Consider the following 24,792-nt stretch of genomic DNA (forward strand, 5'->3'; position numbering starts at 1 on the left):
AAATGTGTAGAGAATTTGAAGGGGCAAATTTTTCCGACATTTAGTAATTTACGTTAGTATTGGAGCACTTTGAAAAATTAAAACAAGATAATTATCGATCGTAAGTAATTAAGGCGATACGTTGTTCGCGTTTACTATTAAGAACTACCATAGAGATTGAAAATTTCTTCCATAATTTTCAGCAAAGCTAACGAAATTGAGTTAATATAGAATTAATGACCTTCGTGACAGATTCTGACTGAAACTACAAGCCATCCATTAAAATGTAATTGAGTGATTAAAATCTGTCTTCCAAAGTTTTGTCCTTTGGATCTTTCAAAATTTCGTCAAATCGGAAATTGAAGTGCATGGGGCATACAATGTCATAAGATGAATAAAAACTTTCTCGCGTCGCGTCGTTTCGTCTTGGTCGATAATTCATAATCTTATAATGAATGAATCAATTACAATTCTAATTACGTGTGTAATAACGTAATTTTTTAATTACATCAAATATATATCAAGATAAAAATGGCTATAAATTTGAAATTCGATACTATGTAGTATCGGAATAGGTAAATAATCAAGCGGAATCAATGCAACTGTATTTCTGTCAACAGACGAATAATTAATGACCATACGCGATGATATTTACGCGCTGATATATTTATCGCAAATACAATGATCCACTATGTTGTAACTAAGCCTGGCAAGAAAATCAGATTATATTAACACACTGCGAATATTATAAATTCATTCGACAACTTTCGATATTCCGGAATGATCGATCGACTCGTCATACAAATCCATTAAGTGCATCGTCGTGCATTATCGCGCAAACTAATCATTCTGTCAAATTTCAAAAAACATAGTGAAGGAGGGCGTGCACTTCAATTTTCTGCTATGACAGAGAGAGAGAGAGAGAGAGAGAGAGAGAGAGAGAGAGAAGCGCGCACGAGCGTGGCTCATTCCGCGTACGCGCCGATGCGAAATCGCTGACCGCGGAAAGAGAACGTCCGCGATCTTGTCCCAGCAAGGACGAGGTCGCGAGCGCGACCTAATCTCTCTTCCTCCCTCTCCAAACCTGCTGGTCGGTCGCGTTACACGCGAGCTACCCCTATCGGGGCTCGCTTCCACTGGCGAAAGGTTCTATGTATATACATATATACGTGTGTGTGTGTAGTATACATGGCGAGCTGCAGGCGTACCCCCGGGCTGCGTTGCACTCCCTGGGTGCGGATGCGTCGTGCTCGCACCCCCGAAACAGAGAGAGATGCATTGACGGGGCGGTTGGTGGCTCTGGTAGTACACCCGCGACACCGTGGTGGGAGAAAAGAGAGAGAGAGAGAGAGGGAGGGGGGCAGAGGGGATGGGATATACCGGCGAAGGTTGAGCGCGGGAGGGATACCATCCGAGAATTCGCTTCCGTGTCCCAGTAGCACTAATGACCGCCATCCTACCCCCTCCCGCTCCTCTCTCGCGCTTCCGTGCCCCACCATCGCGCCCTTGCCCTCTTCCCACCATCATCGCATCCCCCACTGCGCGGCGACGCCCCTTGCCTCCCCCCCCCCATCCTTTCTTTCCTCTTCTCGCTCCTGCTCTATCTCTCTCGTTCTCAACCCTCTCTACGCAATGCACATCCAGGATGACTCGAATTACGTCACGACGTTGTGAGAGAGCGTGCTCGACCTGCTCTCCTCTCCTTTTTGCCCCTTACCCCTCCCTCCCCATCTGCCCCTTTACTCCCCCTCCCGGAAAGGGTAGACCTACTACTCGTTTCACCTCCACAGATCCACACTCCCCCGCGATTCCCTTCCTGCTTCGCGGCGGGGTACACCGTGTACACACGATATATGTGACGCTCTATATATCTATTCCGCTATAGCGGCCGGCACTCGCGACGAGACCGAGGGGAAGTCGCCGCGCCAGTCTCCGCTGGTACACCGAGCTGCGTGCTTGCTCTTTCCCCGTATACTCACCACGTACGCGCGTTCTCGTTGCGCAGGCCGAGAGAAAGAAAAACTAAGACCGGACGAAAAAGAATCAAAAGAGAGGGAGGAGAGAGACGGTAGAGAAAAAGGAGAGAGAGGAAGCTCCGCTCTCTCTTTCTCTCTCTCTCTCTCGTATTCTCGACCGTCTGATACGCGCACGCGACCGCGTATACGTTCACACGCGTGTCACGGAATTGCGGGATCACCGGGATACGTCTATAGTAGTGTAACGCAGGGACGTGTGTGTGGGTGCTTTAAGCGGCGGCTTCGAGGAACACCCGCAGGTGTGTATGTATTGTCGCGCCATAGAGCGCACGTGTACGCGCTCGTGATTACCAAAGCGTACCGTTCTACATGCCGCTGATGCCCTGCATGTGTCGCATGTATATGTGTGAGACAGACAGGAAGAAAGAGGAAACAGAGAAAAATGCCGGTATTTATAGTCCGTTCTTAATTTCAAGATCGCCTCGCGAGCAATGTTTTAAGTTACTAATATTGCTTATTGATTTATAGTTGATAATATATATTTTAGACTGCGCGCCTCAGCTTGATACCATCTCGAAACTCTAAGCAACTTCTATGTGGATTTCGCCCGAAGTGTTAAAAAGTTTTTTTTTTATCGAGTTCTTTTGTAATGGCCTTCTTAACTATTCTCTTTTAATCGTATGTGCATATCGACTGTCATATATGTATATATATCTGGTTGACTTGTTCTGGTTACTTCGATCGATATCGCCGTCGCGAACGTCACTCTTCTTTCTGTCGTCGTCTTAATGAATTATTAATGTCATTAAACTTTAATGGTATCTTAATTACGTTTGGAGTTATTAGACAGTGGAGTGAAGCAACGGATCCCAACACCTGTCTTAATCCTTGTACAAGCGTAACAGCTGTCACGATACATCTTGTCGACGAATTTCATTCCGTTTCATTTGCCAAGTCGCGTCAGTTAAACCAAATCCGTCTTCGATTTTTGCCGAAACTCATTTGTGTTTATTTCGTCGATGGAAGCTTCTTATTTGTCATAAACCATACGATCGATGCACCGAATACTCTTGAATGAATTGACGTTTACTAATTTTGATTGCGCGTATATATTATTTACAATTCTTGCAACCTTATTCGAATCATTCAACAATCGTATTGTCAGCCCAGGTTAGTTATTTAAACGACGGTTTTCAGTAACATCGGAGATTACGAAATATTGACTTCCGCGCTCTGTCTTAATCAGCATTTTTCTGCAGCATTTTCGCGAATATCATTTTTTGTAAAATGTGATCCATGCATAAATCAGATCGCTTCTTTTAGAATCAGCCTCAAAGATCCCTACGCCGTCGAAGATTACCATAATTACGTGATGACTGCGAATCGATCGAGGCTGATCTCAAAGTGTGGAAAATCGTTGCCAAGTGTCAGTCGATTATGTTGGCTGAACTTGTGCGTTCTCGCCAATCTTCGGGCCTAACCGCGGAGTGAGTGTGCCTCTTTAAAGACGTGGATAGCGTGTTTCCACGCATCTCAACCTTGTCGTAATGAATCCATCACCGCGACACTTATTCCATTAAAACTTCCTACCCAAAAACTCTTTTACTCGCGATGCTTTTATATGCTTGGAAAATTTAATATTTAACCCTTAATATTAATGGTCTTTAAAAAAAATACATAATTTAATTTATCTTACAAGATGGTGTCTAAATCATGATAATTAAGAGTTAGAACTATATTATTGTTGAGTTTATTTATTTGCTTTATTAATTTATTTTTATTACTATTCTATTTAAAAATTCTAGGAACATATATATGTATAAATAAAATAATATAACTAAACACAAACATAACATTCAGTTGCATGAAAAATATATAATAAAAGTAAAAATAGAGAGGCAAATGATATAATAATATGTAAATGACAAAAAAAAAACAGAAAGTAGCTAACTTTTTATTAAAATTGCAAAACACAAATTTTTATATACGAGAGACGTCGTTTTTAAGCAAAAAAGTAATCATAGAGACTAATTAATTACGCATACACTTCTTACTAGAATTCTGCATATTATTAGTTCATGTTTTTTCTTTCAAACGCACGCGCTTTACATCTTGTAAACTGTAATCAATTTCTTTGAGTACTCGACGCCCTTTTGCTTTTGTTTACTTTGATTTCGCTCGGACAGGTCCTGCGTAAAGTCCGTCGATGAACGCAAAGCGCGTCTTACCCTTTTCGCATTAAATGTCTCGTAAATATTGACTTACAGTCGAGTAGGCGTGAGGATCAGATCGTCATTTATGCTTTACGAGTGCTCGGCAATCGTCGACAGCTGTAATTTGCACTCGCTTGTAGTTCACATTCGTAATACACGCGTGTCTCGTCGCCCTGTCTGCGTAATTTCAGGTCGTACTTGCGAGAGATTACGAATGAAATATAATATATAATATGTACATTCGCCATGCAAGATCATTGTCTATTAGCGTTGTATACATTGCAGTCTCGTTACAGTCATAAATTATCTTTTTTTTTTAAAAAAAAAAACAAGTGCAATTTATAAATGAACTTTGTAAGATTTAATATGTTTATCGCAGTGTTTTTTTAACAGGTATATTTATGTTATTCTATTAGAATATTAAATGTAGTCTAATTATTTAATATTTAATTTGCTCGTCTCTTGGCCGTTTAAATTAAGTTATCATTGCTTTTTTAATATCGTTATACAGAATAAAAAATCATGCAAAATATATTTGGTAACGTTCGATAATTATTATGCTCATCGTATGCAAAAATTCTAACTTTATTCCTATCTATTTCTTATGAGTGCGGCGTCCAAAGATTTATGCAATGATACAATCGGTGCGCATAGTAGTGCCAATAAGTTTTGTTCAGGCGACGAAATATTTTAGTGGCACAACGCATCCCGACTAATCCATCACTGCACTTTTCGTTCGTGATTCGTGTCCACCTCGAGATGCGATTTTTCGGTTGCGTTCGTAAACGGCGGATTTAAATTTGGCATCGGCACGCCGCCGATTGAGATTCATCGGCCTCGTCGACTCTCGTCCCGTGTCAAAGATTGCGCCTCGCTGTATTGCCCGTCAGGTGTTTTGTAACTGGCCCAGATTCCGGATAATTTACCAATGGACTGCCTCGCGCGCGCAAATATATCCCGCGGCAGCTGCGGAGCGATTTCGCAATCCCGACGAAACCGCCACTGCTTCTTGCGGATCGGTATCGATGTTTCCAAACTGACGATATCGAATCCCGATTTCGATAATCAAGCGGGAAAGGAGAGCGCTTGATTGTCCGATTGATTCATGTGACGTTTGACATTTTCGAGAGAGAGAGAATTAATAAAACATTCTCTATATATCCATTTATGCGAAAACATGGAAAAGCCAATTTTACTGAAGTATTACAAAATGTAGCTAAATACTGACCTGAAAATAAATTTTGTTGAACTTTCCAAATAATCATGTAGGACATTTATTTTTCTTTCTTCTTTTTAACATTTCAATTGCTGAAATGTCAAAATTGTTTTTGTCATGTTTGAATTTTCTACGTAATTATTTTGACGGTCCAACGAAATTATTATTTTTAAATTTGTTAAAATTTTTAGATACTTTAGTAAAACCGTTCTTTTCGTATACGAATTCAATTAGCGGAATTTCGAGTGATTTGCTTAACAAGAAGAAAAAATGAATTTTCTACACAGAAAAAAATTATTTGAACTCGAGAGCTTCTAGTTACATTTTATTGAAACAAATTTAATTTTAAATGAAACATATTTTGTTTAATCAAAGAAATGTAGTTTTAATATAAACAATCACATTATTAATTTAAACGTCCGTTTGGTTGGACTATTCCAATGTATAAACTTGTTCAACTTGAAGAAACCTTCTCTCTGTGCACAAAATAATATATCGCTCAACGAATCTTCCACCAATAATCGCGTGTTACGTAAGTGGGACATTGGTGGATTATACCGCGTCGACTCAGCCTTTTCGTGATCGTTTTTCCTGCTCCAAAGTTGTTTTCTATCATCGCTAATATTACGTCACACGGTGACGCTATTACAAGGATTCTCCGCTGTTCAAAGTCAGCTGCACTGCACACATATATATCGCGTGCTGCATTTTCCCGCGGAATATAAGGAAGACGTAAAAGAATGAGACCATCCAGGAAAACGCCGAGGCAACGCAATTAATTGTAAGTTAAGTAATTACAATTACGCAGTTTCACGGGGATCGTGTTTGCATGTCGGTATCTCTTTGCGGAACAAAAGGAATTGAGCAACGGCATATTCGATAAACGTGCCTGTCATATCGAATCGACCAGTTTGTCTCCGTGGTGTATTAAAACGGACGATATTATTCAAAACACACACTGCTTATATTCATTTAAAAATATTTTATTTAAAGGTTTTCCGAAGCTGCATAAATCACAATAACATTTTTTTTTTATTTTTATTCAAGTTTCGATTTAAAAAAATATTTTTATCGTTATAGTTATGACATAGTCGCTACACGATTTATTTTAAATTTATTCATCACCGGTCGATCATCAAAGCAAAAACGTTCCGAATAATTGTTATTATAAAATATACGAGATGTTGCATGGATGATATTATAATTTCTATCACGATATCCGGCATAAAAATCAATGCAAAATACTCGTGCGGATTTCTATATTTTTCCGCGTCTCTTGCAAGCACACGTGTATATATATACGCGTACATACACATCTAGGCTTATGCACACCCCGTGGATTTTGCATACCAAAGGCTCGTCTGCTCGCGGAATGTCACCCAACCAGAGACACGACCGTTTGAACTTGGCTTTAGCCAATTATACACCCGACACAATGTTTCTCGTTGCCCACCGTCCCTCCACGTTTCCGCCTCTCGTCTTATTTCTCTCATACTCTCCTTTGTTCTTCACGCACGTTCAGATCCGCACAATCGAACCGGCGTCGCGGGGGCGTTTACAAATTGAGCGTACAACTCGCGCATTTGCAGTCTCCGATGCATTCGACACATATTATCGATATACGTCGTCTTTTCATTAGGCATTTAAAAACAAATGTTGAAGGTACTATATCGTTATCATTGTTGTGAAATTGCTCTCCAAGGTCGGTGAACAGCGAGATGAAGTATAATAAATAGACGATTTGTTAAATTAAAAAGTAATTGATATCTCATTTATTATCATCGGTAATCATTTTAAACTTCAATAAAACGATATGTAAGTAGGTTCCTTTTTAAATGGTTAGAAACAGTCAAATATTGATCCATAAATTTCGATAACGTTTTCGCAAATTTTTGAAGTACTTACGTAAGATACAGCTGATATTATTATATACAGAATTGATATTTTTAGAAGAATGAGTGATTGAGAGATGTATAAAAATAACGGTCGTCTGGATTCTCTTACAAACATATTTACCTTCTGAAAAACTCGATGTAAATTGGACGAATCTGTTACATCACGAATAACGCCTTTTCTTTCCTCAAGTTTCCGTTGAGACGGGGAGTTCATTTTATATTTTTAAGGAGACCACGAGAGTAGACTTTATCGGAGTCGCCGGTCGCGATCTCGATACTTTTTCCCTTCCGTCTCGCGCGCACGAACATTATTTATACTTTCGCTCCGCTTCTTCGAAGTCTGCTGCATTTAACATGAAAGCTAGCGATATTCAGGCATGGTAATGCATCTATCGATCGGCGACGAGGTCTCCGTCGTATAGCAACACGCGTATTTGAAAAATTGCTCGTGAAAAATTGTACCGAGGGGAGCGGCACGCTCGTATCGACTCTCATTTTCTCTCGGTGATACTCGCGATTCCCGCGGTAAGATCGTGAATTAAATGGAATAATTGATTTACCGTCGCGTCCGGATATGATAGTGTAATGCTGATTACATAATCTGTTATCTTGATGCCGTTATTGCAAACGGACTAAGTTACGACGTCGTCATCGTTAGTCAATATATTACCAAGGACTGAAATGGAAAACATATTAGTTTTTTTTTTTTTAAACGAAAATGGAATAGCGCGAAGTGACGGCGCAAGGCGAATTCGCTTCGCTCACCTCTCGCGTCTCTGGCGACGACTGCGTTGTAATTATACGACGACGCGTCGGCACGTGACGACGTTTGTTCGTGCGAAACCCAAGGTTTCCTATAACTAACTTATACCGCACTGGAGCAGAAGAAATTATTCAACTGCTCGTTAAATTTTAGACGACACGTTGCGTTTCTAAATATTTCGATTAGATTTTAATCCTAGTAATATTCAATGAAAAATAAACAACGATATTTCAGCAAGCATTTAGAAATGTCAACAGCTTTATATATTCCTGCATAATTAATTTAGTTTTTCAAACGAGATATGAATTTGCCAGCAGCAAATCAAGTTTAATATAAAGCCCGAGAAAAACGTAGAGAATTGTAAACAGTTAGATGTAAAATTAAAATGAAAATAATTTTGTCAAGTCCCTGAGAAAAGTGGATTAGAGTCTGCCACTGCACACTGCGACCTTCGTGTTCCCGCTGCGACTCCGAATTCATTTATCCCCTCGCACGGCGCGGAATTGAAATTTACGCATTTCAAAAGAGAGGAAAAAGACGAAAAAAGAGGAACGAGGAGGAAAAATTATGCGCCGCGGTGACGCGGATGAAGAGCAACAGCGATCGATGCAGCTTTCCGCAAGCGACGCGATCGATCAGCGACCTAATCGATTCAATATTACTCGTTCGAATATAGGTCCTGGTTTCGGCCATATTCGGTTACACAAGATCCCTGCCGGATTCCTCGCGATTGCTCGCACGGGACACTTCGTTTTCGTTTCGCGCCGTCATCCATCGCCTTTTCCGGCGAGCCATAATTTTCGAGTACGTTTAGAACAACCGCTCCATCGTCAATGGAATTTAGCGCGGTGAGGAGAGCAGGGAGGGGGGGGGGGGGGCAATATCCGCGTGAATTTATAGCGGCCGATATTTTGCATTGCCTGCACGAAATCGGCGAGCGTGCACACGGTGCATGTGCGCTGAACAAAACGGCGCCGCTTTTCGGGCGACCGCACCACACCGATCGTGTTCTCTCGCTATTTATTCCCGTACGATATCCCCGTGCTGTATATCGTGCCAACGCTCGTGATACTACGCCGTCAATACTGGATATATGCAGCCGAGCGCTTCTTTAAATCGACAGCTCTTCTCCAGATAAAAGACAATGCGAACAAATATCATATAGATGGCGGTGGAAGGTACAATGAAAATATTCTTAACGATCGCTCATTTGTGTTTCTCGCGAGGAAGATATTCTTTTTCGTATATATTTTATGCAGATACGGCGTAGCTAACTTGTTTTCAACTAAATGTCGATATTTTACACACACGCGATAATTCTCTTATTTAATTCTCCAGACGTTCAAGAATGACATGTGGGATGCTGGTAATCGGAATTATCATATTGAAATTTGATGGATTGTTTAGCTCGATTTCTCTCTGTCTCTCTCTCTCTCTCTCTCATTTTGTGGTCAATAATATATTTTTCAAAATTCATCTGTTTTAATATAGAGAAACGTAACCAAATATATTTATAAAACTAAAAGAGAAGGAAATTAAATCATCAGATTATCTACATACATAATTGAATCGATTTATCACAACGTTGCATGTTGAATTGTTAATCTGGTTTTCGCGAGGTTAATCGAAATCCGGGCGGTAATATTAATTTATTTCGGCAACGATAGACGATATCTTTCGTATGAGCGTACAATAGCGATAACAAGGAGCGCCGTTTTATAGCGCGGATCGTAAACGTGGGGCGTTTCGGTAAAACCATCTCGCGCCGAACGCTCGCTAAAAGTTATAATTGTTTTGCTCGTCGTTAAACCAACGTTCGCGCGCGAACGAAAAGCGAGCTGTAGTTGCGACCAGAAGAACACGTTCTGGATAATGACGATGAGTGGCAGGTTTGCTCCAGATTTACTCTTCGGGAAGTATATATACGAATTATCTCGCAAAATTTATTGCCGCGCAGGCGCGCAACTCCGGCGAATAATAGCGCGCGAGGCTGTGTACATGGCGCGCGAATCCGCGTTAATTCCTTGTATAAATAAAGGACTTATCTGCGCAGCACATTCGCGCGTTCCTGCTGCTATGATAACCTTATTAATACGGGGAGCCCTGCCGAAAACAGTTACAATCACAATTGGCAAAGTAAATCGATGATGCTACCTGATTAGCTGTCGGCACTGTTTGATTCGCGAACGGTTTTGCAAAACAGTGGTTGGAAAACATCATACTTGAGAAATAACTTGAACGTTTAATATGAAATTCATTCGAAAAAGATAAATATGAAGCATTCTTTTTTTTTAAATAAATAAATTATTACTTTAAATATGCATAGGTACAAAGCGTTACGTATAAATATGAAGCGTTTTTGATTAATAAATAATTATTCCAAACAGACGTGAAAGATTCATGTGAATTGCACTCCGCGTTCTTTCGCGCCAATTGAAAATAAATACGAATTTAATTTTAATTATTTATGTTGAGTCTGCCGTTTGATAAACGCGTGTATGCATTCGTGCGACGTGAACTACCGTGCACCGCGCGCTGTTTTACTCTCATTGTCAGTTTTATTCGGCCGTTGAAATTTCCTCCCGAGTTTATCTCGTGTTTACGCAGATTTTCGTGTTTCGCGGAATCGCCTCTTTCTTTCTCTCGCCGCGGAACTTCTCCAAAAGATATACAAGATTTACGCTTCGCGCAAACTCTCGAAGCACTCGAGTAAAGCCAGTACAACCGTCAGGAGAAAATATGAGTACGCGACGTGAAGACAAGGTCCTCTTTTCTGGATTTTTTTTTTTCTTCCTGCTTTTATCTTGAGTGTTTAACCAGCTCGTGAAATCGGATTTAGAGTCTACCGCGATAACTGCGCGAAAATAAGAAACAATATACTTGAGTGATACAATTCACGTGTTAACGAGCTCGTTGTTGCTCCATTTGGCTTCGTATTTTTAAACTTAGTCGATACATTTTACAGATTCTGAGAAAAAGTTCCATTTACTGCGTCTTTATTTGAGCAGAAGAGATGATCGCAGTCCTGGTTGTACAATACTTAATGTAACGTTTTCTATCTGAATAAACGCTTTTATTAGTACATAAGTATGTGTGACAAATGTAGCGCGCATTCGTTGATGTTGGAACAGATGTCTTACATACTTGTGATGTAAAAGTCTATTAAATTGTCGCCGTCACATTTCACGAATAAATTATAAACGTCCTAATAATGAGTTAACTTGAAACTCGTAAAACAAATGGAGAGAAACACATGTCACGTTAATCAGTATTATTATATAATACTTATAGCAAATAAACCGTTTAGTACAAAAGAATTATTTTTTACGAGTCAATAGACAGTTAAGTTTAGCAACAGATTTTCCAATATAGCTGCGTCATGTCACACGTCATGGAGTTCCATTATCAATTTTAATAATGAAGGAAGAAATGTCATCAAGAATATCTCGCTCTTCTTTCATAAGCGAGAACGAGAATCAGTCCAACGTTAGATGGACTGATGTTAATGTAATTTATCGGAGATAAAGAGCGTAAACCACGAATCATTCGCGTCTCTGGGCATTTACCCAGTAAATTATGCGCATCTCAATCAAGACCGTGACTATTGCTTTTTTTTTCCACTTGTCACATACGATACGCGTCACTGTAATACGCATACATTTTTGCGTTCATTATCAGCTCGTACATACACGAATCGTGTGGCGCGCTCGTGCTCGTGTATGCGTCGGAACACGCATGAATAGGCAAATTGCATTACCGTAGATGTTACGAGAAACTAGTTCGAACCGAACCAACAACGGGCAATAACAAGTTTCGCGAGGCCGACGCGGCGCGCGACGCGACGCCGCTATTTCGAGATGCATCACGGCACTGCCAAACGTACATATCCTCTCAAGGTCGTCACAGGTCTGCGGATATCACGTCTTGTCTCCCTACCCCCCCCCCCCCCCCCCCCCCCCACTTTCGGTGCATTACGTAATGCGGTCTTAATCGATTTTCGTAGCCTGTTTGCGTTTCTTTTCCTCGCGAGTTCACTTACCAAATTCCACAACGTTTAGCTCGAGCAGCAGAACACAAGTCATCGTGACGTATAATGGCCCCTAAAGTAATTTTTCAATCATTTACAATTCATTTTTAGAGAGGTTACTTTAAACGTGATACGGATATCTTTCTTTTATTATACGTGATATATTTTAATAATATTTTTAAACTTTTGGATTGTGTTCGCGTCCAAGTTTTTTTTACGTTTGAGAAGGAGGAATATATGTTTCTTTCATTTATAAAAGTAAGAGACAGCTTCTAAAAGTCATTCCTCAATCATTTATAATTTATTTTAACGTCACGTTGACGTTATTATACGACTTATTGTTTTACTTGGGTTACCTTAAACGTGATACTTGATTCCTCTTTTAGCATGATATATTTTACGTAATAATATTTTTAAACTATTACACTGTAAAAAATAAAATGTTAATTTTAACTCAAAGACATCGAGTGAATTTTCTGAGACATGAAAAAATGTTAATTTTAACATTTTTGCATGTCTCAGAAAATCCACTCGATGTCTTTAGAGTTAAAATTAACATTTTATTTTTTACAGTGTAGATTTTTGCATCAAAGTTTTACATTTGAGGTGGATGACTATATATGTGTCTCTCATTTATAAAGATAAGAGGCAGCGCTTTTGTAATCTTATTTTATAATCTTACCTCACAAAGTTTAAAGAGAAAAATAATTAAATGTTAAACAGGATACACTGACAATGAACGAGATAATGAAGCTGGCAATAGGAAACCTAGGAAATCTGTTCTAATCTCGAGAGCACGGAATTAATTTTAACTCAGCAAATAGTAATTCGCGAAATAGTTTCCCTACTACGTGACGTTGTGTGACGTAATCTCTGAACTTTTCTGTGTAAATAGATAAGCAAGATGCGTGCCTGGCGTCTTTCGTGTAGAGTATACGCGACGAACGTTTAATCCACTACCCGTTAGAATGAGGTCGGAATTTGGCACGCGCGCGATCGATTTTACGTTGCACCAATTTCAAAAAGCGATAATCGATTTTGGGAGAAGAATGTAAGAAATTATGATTCATTTTAGAAAATTTGTATTTTTATATCAATTATAAGTGAATTTACTTCTTCAATATTTTTTTTATAAAATCGTTCCTGATTTCAATATAAATTTATTTACGATCGCAACATCAAATATTACATTTATAGCAATCGTTTCGCTCGTACAAGAGTCGCAAGCATTTTATTTAATATTTAAAATACTTGAAAATTTCTAAAAGAAAATATCTTTTAGACATTTTCAAAAGTTTTCTACGCTCTCAGGACCTCCGAAACATTTACAGCTTTCCAGTATTGACTCAAAATAGATTCAGCTGAATTCAATTATTCATTAATACTCATAAATACTCATGGTAGCGATTTGAATCGCCGACAAAGCGTTAATGCGAATTCATTCAGGAGGCGATTCGTACTATCGTTCGATAATCGCACGTTCATGGCAATGCCAGTCTGCCTCCGGAAAAATTCACCGGGAAATGCATCGCGTTTGACCGACTTTCCGCGTGCGTGCGTGCCTCTGCCCGTATATGTGTAAAATAATCTTTCGGATGGCGCCACCATCGCCGCCCTACCTACGGGCGGGTCCATACTGGGTCACGGGTCGATCTTCGCAACGTAACGTTCCAATTCGCGCTTGATATTGATCTGAGCTTTTCCGCCCACGTTACAAAAGCTCCCGGCGACCTGGCCTTCCTACGTGCGTCCCCGGCGCAGATAGAGAAGAGAATTACCAAAGGGAGAAACACTTGCAGCTCACTGAAATGCCTCCAAAGAAGCCGGTAGTGTTATCTCCGTAATGACCTATTGGACTGTCCTAGATTCCCTCGCGAGTGACGAGTGTCTCATGGATTTTTCCTTTTCTTTCTTTTCTTTTTTTTTTTTTGAACGATTTCCGAATGTATTCCTATTAGATAAAATATTTTATTTAATACGAAGAGATGAAAAAGAAAGATTCGCTCTTACTAGAACAGATAGCACTCAACTGGACGTAAATTATTCAATCGACGTAAGTAAAAAAATCTATAATGGCAAATATAGAAACGATTTCCTTTTTTTTTTTTACGATATAAATGGTTTAATTAAATCCGTATAATTTTTTCAAATTAATTCTACTTATTTTGCATATAAGGACAATCGTTCATACCGCGATTTACATTGCAAAGTAAAACTTGAAATATCTTGTCAAGTATTTCTTTTTCGATGTCTTTCTTCTGATATTTTTATATGCGGGAAAATGGGAGGGATCGATTTCTGCAAGAAGATAAAAATTTATTCAAGTTATTGTTCTTCATCAAGGTTAATTAGAGTTGATCTGTATTAATTAAATATATATATTTTACTATTTAATATTATTTGCCCTCTGTATTCTGAAACATATTTTTACCAGCATATTTTCATGCACATACTAGATCAAATAACTAGATACAAAATGATACAAGGGCATGTGTTTTTGTATTATATGTTATGATAAATATGCGGAATATGTGAGTCGAAGACTGTATATCTAAATCGACCACACGTCTAAGCGGTTGATCGAAGAATTTGTAAGTAGATAAAAGATGGCCTGAGGCACCTCTATGTAGTCATTATTATTTATCATATCATATCATTATTTATATCTAAACAGAGGCATTATGTCCAATATTGGAACAATGGGCTTCGGTTGTAGGTTTGCATATGAAATAATGGAGAATTTCTGTGCACACAAATCGAGTTGCTGGCAGCCACCACCGCGCCGGCCGTTTAATTTCGCGATTTCGATCAATTTTGATTGATGCGGGCGTGTTCGGCTCGGACGGAGAACTTAAACTCGACGGCAGTGAAACTTACTCTCCGGGGCACCGTGACCGAACGCGGTTCAATAACCTCGCGTGCCACGACCCGAAATTGCGAATAAGAGAGGTACACAGGCAAATGGAAGATCGCGATAGCGCAGCAGGAGCAGCTACGAAATATTCCGCCGCCTCCAGCGCTTTTCGTGGGGGCGGGGGAGGGGGGGGGGGGATTGGTGCGATGCCCGCGCGCGATCGATCACCTATGTCCGCCTGTTAAAATAGACCGCCACCCTCCCTCTCTACGTCACCGGCCGGCGTGTCCTTGAGAATTCAACCCTCGTACGACCTCCGTTCGTACGTCTAAATACGACATGAGCACCCCTTAATGATTCGTCATATTCCCCTCTCTCGAGTCTCCGTATAAGCTCATCCCATCCAATATCTGGGTCATTCGGCATACGTGTGTCGCACCGCACGTGCAAGTGTTTGAGAATTACACGGATTTGTCACCAATTATTACGCTCGTTAGATATCCTGGGACAACAATGCACGTAACGGATCAGCGAGCTGTAATAAGGAACGAGTGTCGTATATTTCCCTTTAATCTTATTATAAGAGAGCACCTACTACAATGGCGCTGAAATTGTGTCACATATTTTAAGACAAGAAATACGATAGATTATAGAATGGCGAAGAAGTTTGGTCACAAAGTTTATCAGATCATTAATAACGTATACTTGCAAAAAAAAACTCTGCAGGGTTAGTCGTATCTGTACACTTAAAAAAGCTGACACTATTTATCGTCATTTTGACACCGAAATAACCTTTTAACGTCAAAATGACGGTGCTGTCATTTGAGTATAAATGATTTGATGAGTATACAAAACTTTGTAGCCAAATTTTTTTTATTACTTCGTATATATAATAAAAAAAAATTTTGCTCGGGAGAAGAAAAGCTGTAAGATTTTAAAAGTCTGTTAATTTCGGAGACTCGTTCTCTCTTTAAAGATTTCACTTGAATTATTGTTATTAGAGTCATTCCAAGGGAGGAATTCTTAACATCGATGGAAACTATGTTTCCTCATTTTTTTCCAACCACCCTACAATAACCATTACATGCAATTTGTACGTCGCAATCTTCTCGAACAAATACCTTCGCTGTTAAATTACTCTCGCTCACGACAGATTTCGACGAGCTTGTCGCCGCCCTGATTTAAATCTTGGCGACGTAATCGAAGAGTCTTGATTCGGATACGTCGATACTCGGCGTTCGAATAAATTCTGTCGCAAGATACACACGACTCTGTCCCGATTCTCATGTTTTTTTCGTTTTTTTTTTTTTTCCCTTTGCCATCGGCGTGAGAGATTCAAGGAAAGATCCCGTTTCTGGGGCGAATGTTTTCCGTACGATCAATATGTCTCTCCTCGTTTTCCTCCCTGTTGCCATCGTCAGAACCTACCCTCGTGTCTCTTAAAGGGTCATTCTGTCGAAAGCCTCTTGTACTTTCCCTTATTGCCGAGTCGTGAAGCGACTATAGCCTGCCTTGATGCCTGGTTGACCTCTTTTGCGTCTGCCCGACGTACTGTTGACCCTGGAGGACTCGAGTGCGAGAAAGTTGCTTGATTACGCGAGATGGCTCTTGCATTTTCACCTACAAGTCTGCACGCGATCACTTCGAACATTATTGCGAATGTCTGGTCGTGTCATAAGTTGTTGCAGCGCGAGAATAAAATGGTGACTTTCCTGCATTTCACACGAATTACGCAAAGAGATTTTTAAGTAATTATCTCCGACAATATTATTGGACAACAATAGATCATTATTATATATATTTCATTATTTTATCTTATATATAGTATATCATATAATATTTTTTGATATATATATAACATTTTAGTTACGTTAATTTCTATGATTAGCCTTAAACGGAATTTGTCGTCGAAACTGATTGCTGATTGCTTTTAAGTCACACTCGCAAAAAGTAGCAAATAAGAACGGCGGAAATAATAATTCTTTTTTCGCGCTGGTGAAAATACAATTTTATGGTACAAATGAAATTATGTATTTCGAGCCTCAGGCTCACAGAACGAAATCCATTGTCCAATCAGACGGTGACTGTCGACAGACGATTGTATCACACCGCAGCGACAGCAAAAAAAGGACATTCTACTTTATTGACGGACGGACCGCCGATCACTTTCCCCCGCGCCATGTCACTCACGCTTGAAACTCCTGGTCTAGCAAGAAATGCATCACGATGGCTGTAACACGCTTGCTATTATGAAAGCGATCGTTGCCACTTTGCATGAAATCCCGGAATTTCGCGCGACGAAAGTGACCGGTGCAATTACATCAACGTTCATTTAACTTCCTGTTTATTTCGAGCAACTCGATATTGTCATCAATGTGTTTTATATATCAAATCCTTGCTTCACAACTTAAAAGGCATGATCAAATTATTATCATGTATAAGTTAAATAAACGTTACCTTATCGCAATCATCAGAAGTGAACTAATTTCACAAAAAGTTATCTGTATTAATATAGCTAAGGCTGGTTTAAAAAAAAATCATTATAATTTAAAGGAAAATAATAAGAGTGACAATAATATTAACTTTTAAGGAATGGGAGGGTCTGTCCTAAAAATCTTACAACTTCTCTCTCTCTCTCTTTCTCTTCTAAAATAAAATATTTGTTATAATTTATTATTTTATAATTTATTATATTTTTGCTTTAAAATGACACTATTTCAGTGCCATTATAATGATTTTTTCTGTAAAAAATAAGAATATCTGTTTTCTTTTTATCGTCAATAAATAAATATTATCTGTGTATAATTAGTCAAATTTTTATTAAAAAAAATAGTTCTTCTTTTCTGAGAAAATTCATGTTTTCAATCCACTTTTGAAGTGAAGGAACGATGTATTACATAATATGTCGGTCAAGTGTCTCTTGGCTATAATGACATCAAATCCTCCTCGGTTTTAGAATATTGATTTTTCGAAAATATTTCTAGAATTTTAGAGTTTCATTAAAACGAAGCGAGATGTCATCGATGAGAAAATTTCTTCTCGCTACGTCGCTTTTGAGGAGAATTCCAACGGAAAATATTTTGCGTGCATCGATAATCGATTGCACGCTCGTGAAGCCTACCGTTTTAGAATGTTTATTATGAGGCACAGTGTGTATGTGTGTGTGTGTTATTTTTGACGCCGCGGCAGACATTCGATTTTACTCGACGATTGTATTTTGTCGCGCGGTTACATATTGTTTTTTCCTTCTTTCGATGATTTCGAAATTGGATTAGGTCAACCGTACGGGGAACGTGACTCACGGGTGTATTTCGCGAAATTTCCTCGACGATTCGTCGTGGATGGAGATTACGGCATTCCTTTGTGCGATCGTCACGAGATTGCATTAAGACCCGCCGTTGTTTTTTGACAACGCTTGGATGACATCGTCTGTTCTTCCTAAATACCCAATAATACGCGCAAATAAGCGATAACGGGAAGTCTATTGTTTATATTGACATACGCACCGTTGAATCACTATTGATGCTTTCGCTAAGGAAATCGTAAAATTGAAAACGACTGAAATGTGTGCGCAATGTGTGTCACTAAACGTATTAGATTAGAAATTTATGTCAATAACTTTTTTCTCTCTCTATATTTTTTATATTTTATATTTTTTTTTCTACATTTTATCGAATATTTTTTTCTTAAGTTTTTATAGAAAAAAGTGTGTATACGTATGTATGCCTGTAGTATTGCAAAAATTAAATTATTAAAAATAAAATTTTGTATAAACTTAAAAAAACTTTTTGCGAAAGCTGAAAAACTTTCAAGCACATGCGTTTTTTGTGGAATTTTATGTATCGTCAATACACGGAATTCATTATTAACATTTTTTTAATTTATCGAGATAAATCAATTTAATTTTTTGTTATTTAATTAAAATATGATAGAATTTTATAGAAACAAATTAAAAAAATTTAGCGTAAATAAAATTTAGAAGATCGACATATTGCTTCCTTATTTCAAAAGTCACAAAACTCAAAAAGCATGAGTTTCAAATTTACGATGAATAAGTTAAGTAAACATTAACTTATCGATTATTAAAAATGAATTGATTTAATTTCATAAATACTCATAAAAATCACCACACTCAGAAAAGATGAGTTTTAAAAAATCTTCAGAATTATCACAACTCACAAAGGTTTTTTTTAAGAATCATGAAACAAAAATGACATTTGATCATGTTAAGAATATTTTTTTTATATTATTTGACTAATCGATAATTTTCTGTCAAGTTGAAAATTTTTCTTCTTTTCTAGAAAACTTAATCTTTCAAGTTATGTCACAGTAGAAGTAAGAGATGTATCCACAAATTCTCAACGAGGTTATTTCGTATAAGTCATTTGAACAATTACATCGTGTAAATAGCTCCGATAGCCGCAACACGCGACTACGCACGCATAGTCGCACGAACTTTAACTTGTAATGAACTTTACTAATAACACTTGACTGCTTGGAGTTCACGGTCCCTGTAATTATGAGCTTTTGTTCCGCATTTACTTTTCTGTGATTAAGTAACTTTTTTTCATTTCTGTTGAATGACTTTTTTAAAAGATCTTTACGCATAATCCTTAATATTGGCTCGATTTTTTTCTCAACTGCAGTTTACAGAAGTGAAGTAGTGACTCCGCTGTGTCGGTCGCAATTTTGAGCCGCGTGCAACAAATGTTATTTGTTAGACGTCTTGCCAAAACATCATTACATTCGTGAAAATCTGGCGCATACGTTTAAAATGCTACAAACTAGAGATCCTCTAGTCAGAGTCAAGACAGAAGACGGACACACATTTTTGATTGGTCTGCCCATGTTTTAATAACTTCTGAACGAGAAAGAAATGAAAGAGAAGAAAAAGAGAAAGAAACAATAAATGTGTATTCTCCTATCTCGTTTATCTTAATTTGGCTAAAACTAAAGACTGCGCGTAAAAATCGCGGCTCGTCCAAACTCTGATTAGAGGGTTTCTATACTACGAACGACTAGGAACATCTCGCGACTTAATCGATATAATAATGGGGGAAAAAAACACGGGGATTAAATCTCGGGGATTTATGGCGTCTTGTAAAAAATCTCTGGCGGAGCGTAAAGTGGATATAATTACACTCTTTTATTAAACGAAGCTGCGGTTCATTTCCGTCGCGCGGTAAAAGTTGATTCGCGTGCTCATGCGTACGATTGATAATCGATATATATTTAATTTAACGCCGCGAATATGTACATAACCGGTATTTCTTGTGTGCTTGCAGCTGAAGGACGTGCTCGAAACTTAAGAATAGAACAGAGGCAGATCTCCACAGGCGAATAATAAGGTAACTTTCTTGCGCTGCAAATAATAGCCGCGTCGCGCCGTCGCGTGCGTGAATGCGCGTACAAAAGAGTCGCGGAACTCTCTCGTGTACGATTTCGCGTTCTCAGGTGACGGAATGTGGCGCGCGTTTCCTATACAAGATAACGAAATATACAACGGAAAAGCCTCGCAATTAACCTTTGACGCGCTCATGGCGCGCTCATTACTGCTTGCGTCGACGCGGATTTATTCCACGTTATGTAAATCTCGGTAGAGAGAGATCACAATGATACACATTAGTGCTTGTCATTGCGATCTCTTCTCGGAAATGGCAGTCGGTATATCGTTGATTTGAATCCGCGATTAGCACGATAAACGATACTTCTCAAGAACGACGTAAAGAGAAACCGATCGGCGATGATGATTTTTTTTGTTCCTTTCATGTCGTAGAAACGAAAGATACTTGCATATCATATATTCGATGTAAGACCGATTTGCAATTATGAAAATGAAGCGTAATTATGAAGGGAAGCGTAGTATGGCGCGCCTTTGATATCAGCCTATCGATTCCTGATAAAACGTTTAACCAGCGGGACATTACCATTGATCTCGGTCTACCACAAATCCAGTTGACCAACTTGACATTTGCTTGATAAGCGGAATTTACGAGCTCGATCATACATGCCCGTTTATCAAAAGTACGATATATTTAAACCGCATGGACCATCGCGTGTCCGCGATGATATTTACTCATAACTTGTGGAAATTACGGCGATGAGTATAGAGAACAGATTATAGATAGAATTATGCAAACGCATTGTCTCTCATAAAACGCGAGAGATGCGTAGGCTTTTAAATTTATTAAATCAATTTCAAAATTTATTAGTTTATTACTTGTTATCTATATCAAATTTACAACCGAGCTTTATTACAGATCTATTAAATGGAACACCATATATCTCGTATAAATGCTACAAAATTTTAATTTCAATTAAGAAGTTGAATTAAAAATTTAATTTAGTTTCAAATAAATATTACTAATTGTTATTGTTGTGTAAATTGTGGCGATTTTATCATCAATACCCATTATTGTTCTTCATCTAAAGGCACATCCTAAATCACATATGTCATTTTTCTTACAATTATACTATGTCGCGGCATTTGTTCTTACTTATAATTAGTACTATTGCGTTGGTACCTCGTTGATTATAATTCCTCACTTTGCACGAGGACCGCTACGAGCATTCGTTCGCCACAACAACGCTATTTATGCCACTTGCTCTGGAAATAGTTTCACTGGCTGACTTCCAGATGATATTTTTCACTTCCACGTTAAACTTACGCGCCCGTGGCGCGTAAGTTAACAGAGCGGCAAACAATCGATGACCCATCCGATACACATACAATGCAATAAACGAGCGGGACAAAAACAAAGTTACTAATGTAATCATATAATGGCAGCCAGTTGGGATAGGTTCAACCTTGTATTCCAGTGCAAAATTTATTTCATTCAATACTCATGGATTAAATCGAAAATTCTAATTCAATGATATCAATTATATATCGACAGTAAACTTTTCATTTAAAGACTCGATGCCAAATATGTAATTTCCACGCAAAACGTGAAAAATAATAACAAATCATATGTATGAATAGTTTTTAACATTTAAGTATTATGTTAATATTATATTATAATTGCAATTTTATTTCTTATTTCTATACATAATCTTTTTTCATTCTAAAATTTTACGTAAAATTACGAATTAGAAATAAAATTTGTGCTTCTTCAATTAGTGCATTGCAGATATTTTTTTAATAAAAAATGTGAATATTTAAAACATATATAGTTTTATTATTTATTCTTCAAAATTGATGATCTAATCAGGAATGTTGAAATGTTTAGCTCATATTTGGCAGATCGTTCACTGAGTAATTCAATGAATACACGGAAAGAACAATATTGCTGAGGTACTTGAAACTTTAGTTGGATACAAATCTGAAAATAATTTTGTTGGACCATGAAAATAATTACATAGGAATCTCAAGCATGATGAGCAAGTTGCAAAAAGTTTTGACATTTTAACAACCAGTTTTGAGCATTTTACACAATTATTTTCATAGTCCAACAAAATTATTTTCAGATCTCTCTAGCTAAATTTGTAAATACTTCAGCAAAACCGTCCTTTTTGTATAATAAAAAAGTATATGAATTAAATACTAGAAATATACACTCATCCTTCTGAAGAGGTATACACGTTTTCCTTTATATGTTTTATTATCTTCATTATTTTAACGAGCGTTTGGTCAGGGTATTCTTTCTACCGTTATACGAATCTGTAAAACGCGCTTGCGAAACGCAAGTGCCTCGTCCGGCAATGACTTCGAATGTTTACAACGCACGCGATTGGAACGAAATCGTGATTGGAAGCGATGCCGAAGAGGCATGCGTATACATCGTCACGTAATGCAGATATATAATAACGCCTCTAATAATACGGCGAGGTCGTTCTTCCCCAATTTCCCGTAGCTTGCGAGTCTCGCGGCCGTTACGACATACTACGTTGATTTAAATTTCTGCTGTATCGCCAAGCGGGTCCCTAATGTCCCCGCGGCGCGACAATAAATCGCCATAGTGGCGTTTCCTGCGCCAGCCTCGCCGCACGCAAAGTGCCGCGAGAGCTGGCACACGTTTGCTTTTATTACGAGATCGAAAGATTTTCTTTTTAGTGCGTTCTCTCTCGAACAGACACACGCTCGGGATCTATACGAGTTACAAGATGCACAACGTAATAAGAAATTATTGGGAATTTATCATCATTCGATGTCTCATCAGTCGCGATTGTGAATGTTTAAAGGATCAGACAAATAAATTGCTATGAAAATAAACAAAGTAATGAAAGTATAAATATTTTTACACAAAAGAAACATAATATCAAGCTAAAAACTAGAAACGTTCGATAAAAATCACTGGTGCTTCTAAATCTTTTTATGTTAAATATGTGTCCGGGTGGAGGTGAGGGCAACAGTTTTAAGTGTTATTATATTTTATTACTTTTAATTAAATGTGAAAAATTAAATATTTTACCGCGAGAATCTAAGATAATAGATGATTAACGTTTGCTCGCGACATCAATTATTCTTACACGTTATATAGCCTGTGATCGTGAGTTTTATCTCTTTCGTCGCGCTTGTTATGTAATCAATGTGGCATGGCCAAAGACAACAAAAGCGTCACGCATTCCGTTACGGAATTGTTTTGCACTATATATCTAAAGTCCAATTTTTCACAGGGTTTACGGTGCGGATTTCGCGAGCGTGTTTAGATTTATATATACGGTAAATCGCGGCTGTTTGCTCATACGAAACGGAATTTATCCAATCTAGGTGTACAAAAAACACGTGTTATGTGTGTGTTGTTAATTTCAATCAACCGTTAATAATTACAAGATCGAACTATAGTGATAATATAGTCAGAAAGGAGATTTTTTTTATTATACGTTAAAAAATGAAATATTAATTTTAACTTAGAGGTAGGTATAGTGGACTTAAATGGAACGTGTGCAAAAATTAATATTTTTCTATCAGTTTAGGAATTTTAGTTTCAGAAAATCCTTTCTATACGCCTTTAAGTTACAATTAACATTTCATATTTTACAATTTATATATAATATATTCTTTTTTTAAATACAATACTTGTTTATGTGTTCTTTTTTTACATGTATTGAGCAAGTTTTGTACTGTATGCCGTGCACCCACACACACACACACACACATACACGGCACGCATGCATGCGTGCAACAGGGTCTCATTCACGCTGGCACAGCCGGTCACTTGGTCGGCCGTGATATTCCTGGGATGACACACGGCGCGCACCTTCGCCTCGTCGGAGATGAGAGAGATCTCTCTATTTATAAATATGGGTCGACGTGGCAGTGCGTTTCGTCATTATTACAGCTTCGAGGGAAAACGCGAGAAACGACATCGATCGAGATTTTTCGATCAAGCATTTTTTAGCGTTATTCGAAATTCTAAAGATAACAGGTATAAACGTGCCGTTGTCATCTCCGCAGCAAATTAATGAATAGGGCGAGCGAAACAGCGTTATCAGAAATAGAGGAAAGAGTACAAATTGTGTGTATAAAAAAAATACGTGTTATATATTCTAAAATATATAAATAATAAACATGACTCATCTCGCGAAATGCATGTGCATTCTCAGAACTTTTTGATTGTTCGAAATAAAGTTTCGGTTCTATTTCGGTTTTTGCCTCATCTCACATATTGTCAGACACTGCCCGACGGTATCCGATGTTATTTCGAACAATGTCTCTGCAATAATTTCTTTCTCTGTTTATTGTTGTTGTCGTCTGTAGTTTATTATTGCACATGCGGCGTGGTTGCGGATGAACTTTCTAAACAAGTTACTTCGGTTGTCGCGCCGTCGTGCGCATCGCCATTCTGCCGGCCCATCAACTTTCGCAGAAGTGACGGCGGTCACGAAGCGTACTCTGGAAAAAAAAAAAAAAAAAAAAGAGAAAAAAA

At 38.2% G+C, this 24,792-nt stretch overlaps 1 protein-coding gene across 3 annotated transcripts in view; it reads left to right on the forward strand.

Annotated features, from left to right (window-relative positions):
• Positions 1 to 2,042: 2,042 nt before the first annotated feature.
• The window catches only part of LOC108773775 (protein Tob1), a 72,273-nt gene continuing 49,523 nt past the window's right edge, over positions 2,043 to 24,792 (forward strand). Inside the window, exons 1-2 of one of the 3 annotated variants that reach the window (XM_018539698.1) lie at positions 2,043 to 2,254; positions 20,209 to 20,271. The gene's annotated coding sequence lies outside the window, so the exon portion shown is untranslated. Of the gene's footprint in view, positions 2,255 to 2,304; positions 2,404 to 20,208; positions 20,272 to 24,792 lie in introns of those variants that run through there. The other 2 variants (XM_018539700.1, XM_018539703.1) reach the window with 2 other exon arrangements.

The sequence above is a fragment of the Cyphomyrmex costatus genome, unplaced genomic scaffold, assembly GCF_001594065.2.
Source record: "Cyphomyrmex costatus isolate MS0001 unplaced genomic scaffold, Ccosl1.0 scaffold219, whole genome shotgun sequence".
NCBI classification, from domain to species: domain Eukaryota; kingdom Metazoa; phylum Arthropoda; class Insecta; order Hymenoptera; family Formicidae; genus Cyphomyrmex; species Cyphomyrmex costatus.